The 12,459-nt window shown below is 43.1% G+C and overlaps 2 pseudogenes; one reads left to right on the forward strand and one right to left on the reverse strand.

Moving 5' to 3' along the window:
* Positions 1-1,418: 1,418 nt before the first annotated feature.
* LOC105743778 lies at positions 1,419-2,314 on the forward strand (annotated as a pseudogene).
* Positions 2,315-3,053: 739 nt separating this feature from the next.
* Positions 3,054-3,870, reverse strand: LOC101585240 (annotated as a pseudogene).
* Positions 3,871-12,459: the final 8,589 nt, after the last annotated feature.

Below are 12,459 nucleotides of genomic sequence, written 5' to 3' on the forward strand. Positions count from 1 at the left end.
GCAGCATGGAACCAGATACTATGAGTCTACCGCTCAGCTCTATCACTTACTGTTTGAGAATGCTGTATGTTTGAATGAAGCACTTAGACCCCGCCTCAATATCTTCATCCTTGCAGGGGCAAGGATGACCAAGACGTCCACCTCACGCACTTATGAGGATTAAGTACGGCACTCACATGAAGCGTGTATGACGGGGCCCAGCACAGACTAAATGCTCCTGGTGCTACTATTATCTTCTGTGCTTCAAGAATAAGGCAAGAGAAATGAAGGCTCGTAGGAGGCCATATGATGGCCAGTGGCAGGGTTAGAGCTCTCTGAGTTCTGCTCCAGTTTTCTACTGGTTTGTTGCTAGCACTCTACACTAAAACCCAGCTCTGCACATCTTGGACCTGTGGCAGGAAGTGGAACATTATCCATACTTTATCCTCAACCACAGTTGAGAAAACCCAGGAATGAGAAGTGAGATACGCCACTAAAGGCGATGCCTTCCCTGATTTATCTTTTTGTATATCAACGCATAGTTCTGACTTTTTTTTTTTTTTTTTTTTTTTTGGTACTGGGACCCAAACTCAGGAGTTTGTGCTTGCCAGGTTGTGGAGCTCTCTCTCCAGCCCTCCGACTTTGTTTCTAAAACATTCAGGGTTAGAGTCAGTGGCCACTCTCCAGGCACGCCCTACGGAGTCCCAGGACAATAATTCCAGGGCTCAGCATGAGGGCCTGGCATACAGTAGACACCCACTGAGTCTTTATTTTATGTGAATAAATGTCAAATTTGCTCCTACTTTTAAAACCTTCCATAAAGCCTCTCTTCTTCAAGCACAAAGTATTCCTCCTACACGTTGGTCCCCTCAGTGGGGTAAGCCTTTGCTATTCTTCTCTCATTTCAGTGTATGCATCTTCTCTGTCCATGTTCCCCTTACCCATTTTCATCCCTTACATAGTACTAAATATAACTCCTTCTATACTTTAACATTCTGTTTACACTCCAGTTTTCCTGCTCTCTTCCCACTGGAGTTATAGCTGGAGTAGACAGTTTGAAAGTGTCTTCATGGCTCTTGTCTAAAAACTATTCCCATACAGCTGTTTGGGCCTTAGGAACTCGACTTCCTCACTGATGGGCTCAGGAATAGTCACCTGACCCAGGCCAGAGTGGTCAAAATCTCTTCTACTAGAATTTGGGATGGGATTCAAGGAGGCCCAAATAGGTTTCACTAGTCATAAAGGCTAAGATCATAGAACCTGGGGAACGATAAGGTGAGATGGTCATCCTTTGTTAGGTAGGTCGAGAAACAAGCAAACATGCCTGAAATGGAAGAAAAGAAAAACATTTAAAGGACATAATTGAAGAGAACTTATGCTTTCTGTGCTCCCTGGCAGGGTCTATATGATGTTGTTCCTGATTCCCATTGTAACTTAAAGGGAAACTTCACAATGTCCGGAGCCCTTGATGTCCTGCACATGAAGGAGGAGGACGTTCTCAGGTTCCTTGCTGCAGGAACCCACTTAGGTGGCACCAACCTGGATTTCCAGATGGAGCAGTATGTCTATAAAAGGAAAAGTGATGGAATCTACATCATAAATCTGAAGCAGACTTGGGAGAAGCTCCTGGCAGCTCGAGCCACAGTGGCCATTGTAAACCCTGCTGACGTCAGCGTCATATCCTCCAGGAGCACCAGCCAGCGGCTGTGCTGAGGTTTGCTGCTGCCACTGGAGCTACTCCTATCGCTGGCCGCTTCACTCCTGGAACTTTCACTAACCAGATCCAGGCAGCCTTCCGAGAGCCACGTCTTCTGGTGGTTACTGACCCCAGGGCTGACCACCAGCCCCTAATGGAGGCATCTTACATCAATTTGCCAACCATTGCTTTGTGCAACACAGATTCTCCTCTGCGCTATGGGGACATTGCCATCCCGTGCAACAATAAGGGAGCTCACTCTGTGTTTCTGATGTGGTGGCTGCTGGCCCGGGAAGTGCTGCGCATGCGTGGCACCGTCTCCCGTGAACACCAGTGGAAAGTCATGCCTGATCTCTACTTCTACCGGGATCCTGAAGAGACTGAAAAAGAAGAGCAGGCTGCTGCTGAAAAGGCTGTGACCAAGGAGGAATTTCAGGGTGAATGGACTGCACCAGCTCCAGGGTCCACTGCCACTTGGCCTGAGGTCGCAGACTGGTCCGAGGGCATGCAGGTGCCCTCTGTGCCCATTCAGTAGCTTCCTACTGAAGACTGGAGTGCTCAGCCTGCCACAGAAGATTGGTCTGCAGCCCACACCACGCAGGCCACTGAGTGGCAGGAACCACCATGGAGTGGTCTTGAGCTGTTCTGCAGATGCTTCAGCAAAATGGGAATGAGGCTGATGAAAAATAAAACAATTGCTAAGAAAATAAATAAATAAATAATAAATAAATACACAATCAGCCTCAGAGGAAAACAGACAGGGATCAGCTTTCCTAGTTGCCGGTTAGATTTTCTATTTTATGGTTTAGTCCCTAAGGTGGCCTTTCTTTTCCAAAAACTATCTACAGAACAAATTGCTCATTTTTATTTAGGAAATGAGTCTCCGATATCCGCAATGAAAGACCCTTAGGTGAAACTAGAATAAACAGAGGGGACTATAGCTTTCCTTATTTCATCTATTAATTGGTTACATATATTCATAAGATAAAATGTAATATTTTAAAATTTCCATTTTTATATACTAACAGATTTTTAAAATCTCTTTACTAGTTGTGCCAAAAAAGACCTTAGAATATTAGGAAATATTTTTTTAACTAAAGTAAATGAAAGCTATGAAATGAAAATACTACTGAAGAAGACTTTAATAAGCAGAAAAAAACCATATTCATTATAAAATTTAATACATTACTGTTGAACTGACAACTCTTCCTACATTGGACTATAGGTTCCACATGATATCAATTGATATTTAAGCAGGATATTTTGTAAAAATTAACAAACTGATGCTACAGTTTATATGGAAATACAGAAGATATAATGTAAATAGTGTGTTACTTGAAAGACAACCTATCTGGTTTTTTTTTTTTTTTCAAGGTCAGATCTAATTTATTTGTTACTGAAGCATTTCACTTTTGACTGGACTCAGACTTGGAAGTAGAAGCTCTCAGAGAGGACAGCCTGCGTCGCTTGGCAATCTGCTCCTGGCGTTTTTCTTTGGCTTCCTTCATTCTCTTGGCCAGAAGTTTAGCATACTCTGCAGCCTCCTCCTTGTTTTTCTTAGTGCACTGCTTCTTCAGTGCAATACGGCGGCGTTTGTGTTGAAGGACACGTGGAGTAACAAGTCTCTGGATCTTGGGGACTTTAGTCCTGCGTTTTTTACCTTCCTTGTTCAAGGGCTTCCTGACAACATACTGGCGGACATCATCTTCCTTAGACAGATTGAAAAGTTTGCGAATTCTGCTAGCTCTTTTGGGCCCTAGGCGCCGAGGCACGGTAGTATTGGTCAACCCATAAATGTCCTTCTCTCCTTTCTTTACAATAACCAGATTGAGAACGCTGAGGTTGGCGTCCACGATGCAGCCTCGGACGGATTTCCGCTTTCTCTCCCCGGTCCTCCGGGGTCGGTAGCGGGAGTGCCCCTTACTCAGCAGCAGGCGCACACGGGCGTGGGTAAGGACGCCCTGCTTCATGGGGAAGCCCTGCTTGTCATTCCCACCGCTGATTCGGACCACGTAACCCTTCCACTCTTCACCCAGGGAATCAGCGGCCACCTCTGTGGCCGTGCGCTTCTCATAGAACGTGCGAAGCTTGCGTTCATCATCGACCTCGATGAGTTTCTGGCAGCCAGTGGCTGGGAAGGAGATGTTCAGCTTCATGTCGAAGCTACCGATCGCCTCCCAGGCACCACAAAAAAGAGCAACCTATCTGGTATTAAGATTTATCTATCAAGCTAATTGTTACTTTGGTCAAGATAGTTTAGTACGAGCAAGAAGACAAGTCGATCAATGGAAACATAGTACAGAGCGAGCTCATTTCATGCATACACGGTAATTCATTCTTTGACAATGGCGCTAATAGGGAAATCTTTTGAGCAAAAGATTTCAGATCAACTGGAATTTATACTTCACATCATGCAAAAAATTAACTGAAAATGGATCATAGACAAAAATGCAAAACTTAAAATTACAAAACTTGGGGCGGGGAGATGGCTCAGTAGAATAATTGCTTGCGTGGCAACTACAAGGGCCTGAGTCCAATCCCCGGTTCAAAAAAAAAATTACAAAACTTCCCCAAGGAAACCAAGCACAAAATATTATTGACCTTTAGACACACGAATGTTTCTTAGAACACAAGAAGCTAAACCATGAAAGATAACAATGTATAAATTAGATTTCATCAAAATTAACAGCTTTTTCTTCTGGAAAAGTATATTATGAAAAGACAAAAATGCAAGTCATACATGAAGAAAATTATCTACTAAACATATTAGACAAAGGACTTGTATTTAGAATATAAAAGAATCCTTACAACTCAATACCAGAAAGATATTAATAGGTAAAAGATTTGAGAAGGTATTTTTCCAGGACTGGCCAGTAGCTCAGAGGACTAAAGCACCTGCTTAGGCAGAGCACAGAGGCCGGGGTTTGATCTCTGGCATGCCACACTGGCCCCAGCACTGGGGCGTGCTGAGAAGGCAATTGAGACTGGGCATAGTGGCGCACACCTGTAATCCTGGCGCTTGGGAGGCTGAAAACAGGAGGATTACTATGAGTCTGATCTATATAATGAGACCCTGTAGAAAATGAAAAAAAAATTCTCTGCTTCACTTGTTATCAGAAAAAAAAAATTGCTCACTAGAACACACGCATTAGGATGGATAAAAAGTTTAAAACTGTAGAGACTGAGTGCTGGTGGGGATTTGGAACAGCACATAAGAATTCCACACTTCCAAATGTCCCATGTATATGATCCAACCATTCTACTCCTAGGTTTTTACCCAAAAGAGATAAACATGTATGTTTACATAGACACCTACGCACACACACACACACACACACACACACACACACACACACGTGCACATTTTCATAGCCAGTGTAGTGGAAGCAGCCAAGACAGAACTACAAAACCATCCAACCTGTAAACAATCCAAGCATCTCCCTACAACTGACTGAGTAGATAATGATGATGGATCTGTACAGTAGTAAACTACAAGTACTAAAAGGGAGTAAATATTTAATACACATAACAATATAGATAAATCTGAAAAATCATTGGGTGAAAGAATCTAGGCAGAAAGGGGGCAATAGTGTATGATTCAATCGATGTAGCATTCTCATAAATGAAAACTAACATTGTGCAACATAAAGCACACCGACACCGGCCTGGTGATGAGAAGAAGGAAGAGAAAAAGAAAACATTATGGGTGAGGAGATGTTTCGCTTGATTTTCTACTGTAGTGACAGTTTCGTTGGTGTATGCATGTCCAGTGATCACTGTGTGTGTGTTTTTTTTTTTACTCTATGCAATTTAGTTTAATTATATCTCAGTAAAATGATGAAGAGCTGTGTGGCCTTTATATACACTTTGCTTGGGTTAAATCTGTGCCCCAAAAGACACAGCCATAATTCTTCTTGAGGTAGACTCTCTGCAGTGCCCAGGGTTCGGAGAAGTCCTTTGGCCATGCTATGCTGTGAGTGTGAAATGTCCCCAAGGCTCATGGGCTGAGGCTGGTCTCTCAACAATCTGGGGAGATAGAAGATGTGGGAGATGCCTGGACCAGGCTCTGACTCATGAGTGGATCAACCTGTAGATGGAACTCATAATTTGAAGGCATTACTGAATACTGATGAAAACCTGGGTGGTGGGACCCCCTTGGAGGAAGCAGGTTGACAAGCATGACTGGGTGGGACTGTATTTCTCTCCCTCTCTTTCTCTCTCTTTCTCTTTCTCTCTCGCTTTCACTCCCTCACTCTTTTTCTCTCTACTGCCCGAGCTGAGCAACCTCCCCTGTCACACGGTCCTGCCCTGTGCTGTCTCTGCCTCACCATGGATTCATCCCACTGTGGACTGGAACCAGCAGCTAGAATAAACCTTTATTCCCTGAAGTTCTCTTCCCAGGTATTTTGTCACAGCATTGAAAAGTTGACTGACAGCCCAGTGGAGAGGTTTCAGGACATACCGCCTTAAGTTCTCTGGAATCTTGGAGGATTTGCTCTGTTAATTTGACTTTCACTTCACATTTCGAGAACATTTTGCCGGCTGGAAAGTCTGAAGATGAGGAAGCTTTATCTCCTAACCTAGCAAGTCCAGGTTCCTTCGCATTTTCTTTAAATTTTGTTTATTCACTGAATAAGCCTTCTTTGGTTTTCTTTTCTTCCTTTAACTCGTTGCACCTAAAACAACTCCATTCAGCTTAGAAATGTACTTGACCATAGACATATTTTTTAAATCTTTTGTTACCTTGGCAAAGAGTTTTTACAAAGCGTCCCTGCCACACACAAGGCTGTCTGTCCTCTTTCCATCTCCCGAAAGCAGCTTCTTCACTCCTCCAGCCTCCACTAGCAGCCTCCCATGCCCATCCTAGCCATCTGCCTCCTAGCGCCAGAGTCAAAGCCACAGGTTTCAGATGTTCATCTTGGTAGCATGCAGAGTAGAGATACTGCTGTGTCCCTTGGCTAGCACATCCTCCTCGACTTGCATCTCTACCCCTCATGCTCTTGGAAAGTCACTGCCTTTTGAACATGTCCAGTGGTTCTCTTGAGGCTGAGACATCCTGAAAAGAGAGCTCACGGTTGGAGAGGAGGAGCAGCCCAGCCATGGAACTCCACCAGCCAGCCTCACTGAGGCCATGGACAGAGGCAGCCATGAGGACCGTCCAGCCTCCAACTAATCAGGGCCTGGCTCAAATGCATGAGGGAGAAAGCTGCTAGGACAGAAGCAGAACAGCCTGCTGAGCTGAGAAGCCTCAGGATGAGTGGGTTTTGTTCTAAGCCTTTGTGTTTTGGAGCGTCACAGCAATAGATGTGATATAAACATTAGCTTCCAAGGTGGTTTAATGAAATTGCCTGTGAATAAAAATATTCAGAGCAATTTCCAACTTAATAGCCATATGTCTTTATTAAAGAAAGATTATTGCAAGAAAGTCCTCTACTGAAGATGTTATGTACAGTAATGCCTTGGTTCATGAGTGCTTCTGTTTGCAAACAGCTCAGTGCAGAAACAAAAACGTTTAGAAAAATATTGATTGTGTTTGCACACTCCACATTGGGTACAAACATGACCATGGCTGTCTGCCCTAAAGAAGCATCAGCACAGCCATCTTCCCCCAAACTGTATAACACATTAAGTCAGTGAGCCCAGGTACCACTGTGGACCAAACAGGGCAAGTCTTTGATCAATGCGAGAAGACTACGAATTTCAGCCTGCCTTGCAAAGGAGAGAATGAAGCAAAGAAACTTGATTTTCTAAATTGGTTGGGTTGTTTGTTTTGGTCTGGATATAGGAGGCAGCTAACCAAGTGCTTCACATGTAATAAAATCTGCATTTCACAGAACGCATTTGGTTCTTTTCTCTCATGAGCCGGTACCTCTTTGGCGTCGGGGCTCAACTGAGTCTTCCCTTCTCTGCTGTCCATTTGTAGCTTGCCTTTGGTCAACAGCAGATCATTCCGGCATGCTGACATCAGCTAGGCACAGCACTTGAGCCCAACACAACATGAGGGGAAAGTCCCTCAGGACACAGTGACTGACCGGTGACCAAGCAAAGAGCAAGGTGAATGGGGACTAAGATTTACTTAAGCACACCAGAAGGGAAGGAAAGGAGTCATTTTGTCTTATTATTTATCTTACAGGGTCATCAGGCTCCCAGCTGCTTCTGTGAGCAGTGGATGCTCAGGCCTACTTTCACTGGTGACTGTGGGGGTCGGCTACACCTGCACTGAGCCGTGGGTGTCCCTGTGCCCTTGCTCTTTGCCTGTGCATAGGCCACTGCCAAGGGAGCTCAGGCACTTGGATGCTGATCCTGCAGCCAGGCACATGCACCCCTTCACAGGTGGGCTGAGGATGGCGAACTGTAATGCTATGGAAAGGTAAGCACAAAGTGAGTGCACCCAGTGTAACTTCAGATCAAATGAACATTCACAAGCAAAAGGAAGGAGATGAACTCCGCAGCGCCAAATCTTCGACCTGCCTTCCTGCTACAAGCCCTTCCTCACAACCGTTCCATTGTACGGCACTTTCCAGTTCAGAAAGTGTTTTCATTTGCATTTATTTTTTATCTTCATACTGAAGGGCTACTTGCCAAAGCTGGAACATTTCAAAACGAGGAGAGCTGGAAAGTTAGACCATCAAGAGGAACCATGGCAGCCCGGGGAATAAAATGATCTCCTAAACGTGAGCCCCTGAGACTCCCAGAAAACAGCTGCCTTACTTACAGATGTACCATTTGCCATGTCCATCCCTGTGGCCTTAACATAGTAGACATTAAATATTAGCCCCAGCACCCTGGGATTGCTCGACGGGACATAGCAGGCACAGGGAGTCGTCAACACGACTTCCCCGTGTGCTGTCGTCACTTAGCATTTCCATGAACGTGCTCCAGCAATACTGTCCCTATGGCTTTATTAAAGAAGGACAATATTAGGCACATTTTAAATGGCTGTATACAGGTTAGCATTGCATTCACTATCTTACTGATTTTCTTTAGACCTACTGAGACAGAGGCAAGGCTTAGTATTACTACTTCACAGAAGGGAAAACTGCAGCACGAAAGGATTAGGGATGTAGAGTTTAGGCTCTGATCCCAAAGCCAGCCCTTTCTCCTCCATGGCAGGATGCTTGTCTCATGCCTTGATGTAACTTGTGTCCTCGCTTCCTGGTCTCTGTGGTGAATGACGGGAGTGAACCCTCTTCTAGTGAGGTACAGTATGACATAGGTGCAAGGTTATTTTTTGATTGTGCTACTTCTGGCTTTGGGCTAAAAATGTAAAAATGATTTACTTTATTGAAAATCACTTATGTAGCTTCTAATGTGTGTACCTTGATTTTGCAAGGCATTTCATGATCTCTTATGATATCTATGTAGGTAAAATTGTTAGGCAATTTTTTTTTTTTTTTTGTATTTTAGGGAAGTGTCTACAGGGTCTCACTGTGTAGATTGGACTTGTAGTGATCATCCTGTTTATAGACTCCCAAGTTCTGTGATTACAGGTGCGTGCCACCTCACCCAGTCTCAATCAAAGTCTCAGCACACCGCGGGGACAGGGCCAGCACACAAGCCCCCCTAGGTGATTTTTTATCATTTCAACAACTATGTTCAATTTTCCAGTGACTTCCAATGTCAAAGACAAATCAAGTTTTCATCATTACCCTGAAGGCTCTCTATGTGGTCTGGCTCCTCTTTTCTTCTCTATATGTATTCTATACCTCTTTTCTCTCATTCAATCATCTTTACAATCTCTCTCTCTCTCTCTCTCTCTCTCTCTCTCTCTCTCTCTCTCTCTCTTCTCTCTCTCTTTCTCTTCCTTCCTTCCTTTTTGTTGTACTGGGGATTGAACTCAGGATCCTGAGCTTGCCAGAAAGGTTCTTATTCTACTGAGTTATCTCCCCAGCCCCCTACAGCATGGATTTCTTTCTGTTTCCCATTTCAGCCACAGGACATTTACATGTGCTGTGCCTTTTTGCATGGGACATGGTCTGTCCCTCCTACCTTGTACAGCCTCCTTGATGAGCCTTCCTTGGTCTCTTTGATGAGTAAATAAAGCTAGGTGTGTAACAGTGTGTGTGGTGTGCTTCTATTTCTGTACATTTTCTTAGTTACACATTACAGAGAATATTGTTGGAAAAAGAAATAACAAATAAGTCTACCCCCATACCACCCTGTTGCACCCAATCCCGTCTGATCTCAGAAGCTAAGTAGGGTTGGGCCTGGTTAGTCCTTCGAAGGAAGAAATAACAAATAACACTGGTGGCTTCCACAAGGAAGGAGAACTATAGGATGAAAATGAAATTAGATCATTTTTACTCTTTGGATTACGAAGGTTGTTTATCATATGTAGGCATTACTTACTGAAACAATTAAAACCTCTTTAAAATAATAAGAAAAATGCATTAGATTGTTTGAAACTAACATATTGGAAATACAAGATGACTATGTGTATATATTTGATACTACACTGAGATCCTGATTAAATTGCAATTCATTGGACAAAAATCTAAGATTGCATTGACCACAGGTTCAATATGACCCAATCATCTCACTGGGTTGAAGGGAGCTACCAATAGCAGCACGATACATTTTCTTCTCAAGTATACATAGAACATTCCCCAGGCTAAAGAACATGTTCAGCCGCAAAACACAACAAACTTAAGAAGAGTGATATACCCAGTGTCTTTCCCACCAATAATAGGATGACATTAGAAAGCCATAGCAGAGAGAAAATTCAATATACACAAATAAGTGTATACTACACAACACACTATCAAACAATCCATGAGTCGAATCAAGAAGAAATCAAAAGGGAAATTAAGTATTTTGAGACCAGTAAAAGTGAAAACCCAACATATGGCACTTGATGCAGCGAAAGCAGTACTAGGAGGGAAGTTTATAACAATAAACACCTACATCTTAAACAAGCAGCCTGACGATCTTATGGAGCTGGAAAAGGACAAACTAAGCGTAGCAGGAGGAAAGAAAGAATAAATATAGAGCAGAACTAAGAATAGAAAAAAACAAAAACAAACAGTGAAACTGAGGTGTTTTTTTGTTTTTTTTTTTTTTAAATCAGAATTGTTGAACTTCTAGCTGGAGTAATTAGATTCAAATAAATAAAATCAGAAATAAATAAGTAAAATAGGGGCCGGAGAGATGGCTCAGTTGAATAAGCATTTCCCTGGCAAGCACAAGGGCCTGAGTTCAATCCTTGGTTCGGCAAAAAAAAAAAGAAAAAGTAAAATAAAGAAATATAGTTTAGGCAAAGCGCAGGGACCAGGGCTTGATCCCTGGCATACCATGCCCCCCGCACACCCTGGGCTACACTGAGACAGTGATTGAGACTGGGAGTAGTGGGGTGCACCTGTGATGCCAGCGCTTGGGAGGCTGAAAACAGGAGGATCACCACGAGTGAGATCTGTGTGGTGAGACCCTGTAGACCCTGTACTAAATACATTTAAAAAAAAGAAATGTGAAAACTAGTGCCGCAGAAATAAAAAAGGATTGGGCTGGTGAGATGGCTCAGTGGTCTAAAGCACCTACTTAGAACAAGCTTAGCAAAGCACAGAGACCGCGGTTCAATCCCCCAGCACCACATGCCAGCCAGCCCCGCCCCCTGGTGGGCTGAGCTGGCCGCGCGCGCGCACACACACACACACACACACACACACAAATAAATTTTAAAACAGAAAAAAAAAGTTAAAAAAAAGAAATAAAAAGGATTATGAAAGACTACTATGAATAATTATACATTGACAAACTGGAAAATCTAGAAGGAACAGTCAAATTCCTAGCAATGTACAATTACAAAGATGCAATCTTGAAGCAACAGAAAATCACCACAGCCTTATAACTAGTAAAGAGATTAATTAAACGGGTTCACTATGTGTGGTTCTGTTTAAGGTTTACTCTATGAACAGAGATAATTTTATGACTTTTTTTTCTAATTTGGATAGCTTTGAGTTCACTTATCTTGCCTAACTGCTCTAAAAGTACAGTTCCATATTGAATAGAAGTGACAAGGGTGGACATACTCATCCTATTACTGATCTTCGAGGAAGAGCTTACAGATTTTCACCATGGACTGTGTAGGCTATGAGCTTTCTGTGTAGAGCCCCCAATGTGTTGCAGGTTCTTGTCTCACTGTGTGATTGCTGCCTCCTGCTTATATACGGCAGGAGTCCCACACTCAGACCTCTAGAACTTTGAGGAAAACAAACCTTTTCTTTTTTTTAAAGGACTCAGCCTCAGGTTTTTATTATAGTAACTGACACAGACAAACACAACATGGATGTGCAGTCTACTAAGTTTTGACAAGGGCACCAAGAATACACAGTGGGGAAAAGATAGCAGAAATATATGGTGCTGGGAAAACTGGAAATCCACTTACAAGGGAGCAAAACTAGACCCTTGGCTTATACCACTTACCAAAAATCAACTTGAAACTAAACATTTAAACATAAGACCTCAAACTGTAAAACTCCAGGAGCAAAACAAAGGAGGACATCTTCACTACATCTATCATGTCAGGGACTTCTTGGACATCACATCAAAAGTATAAACAAGAAAGCAATAATAGATCAGTGACGATACAAGAAACTAAAAGTTTCTGGGAAAAGATTTGCAATCCATATGCTTAGTAAAGGGTAAATATCATAAGAGACACATACAACTTAATAGCCAAACACACAGCAAACCAAAAAAGCACCAAAAGGCTGGCCAAATAGCTCAGCAGATTAAAGCGCCTGCAAGCAGGCCCAGGGGCTGGGGTTCGATTCCCAGGCCTGCCATGC

This window comes from Octodon degus, unplaced genomic scaffold (genome assembly GCF_000260255.1).
Source record: "Octodon degus isolate 3935 unplaced genomic scaffold, OctDeg1.0 scaffold00007, whole genome shotgun sequence".
NCBI classification, from domain to species: Eukaryota; Metazoa; Chordata; class Mammalia; order Rodentia; family Octodontidae; genus Octodon; species Octodon degus.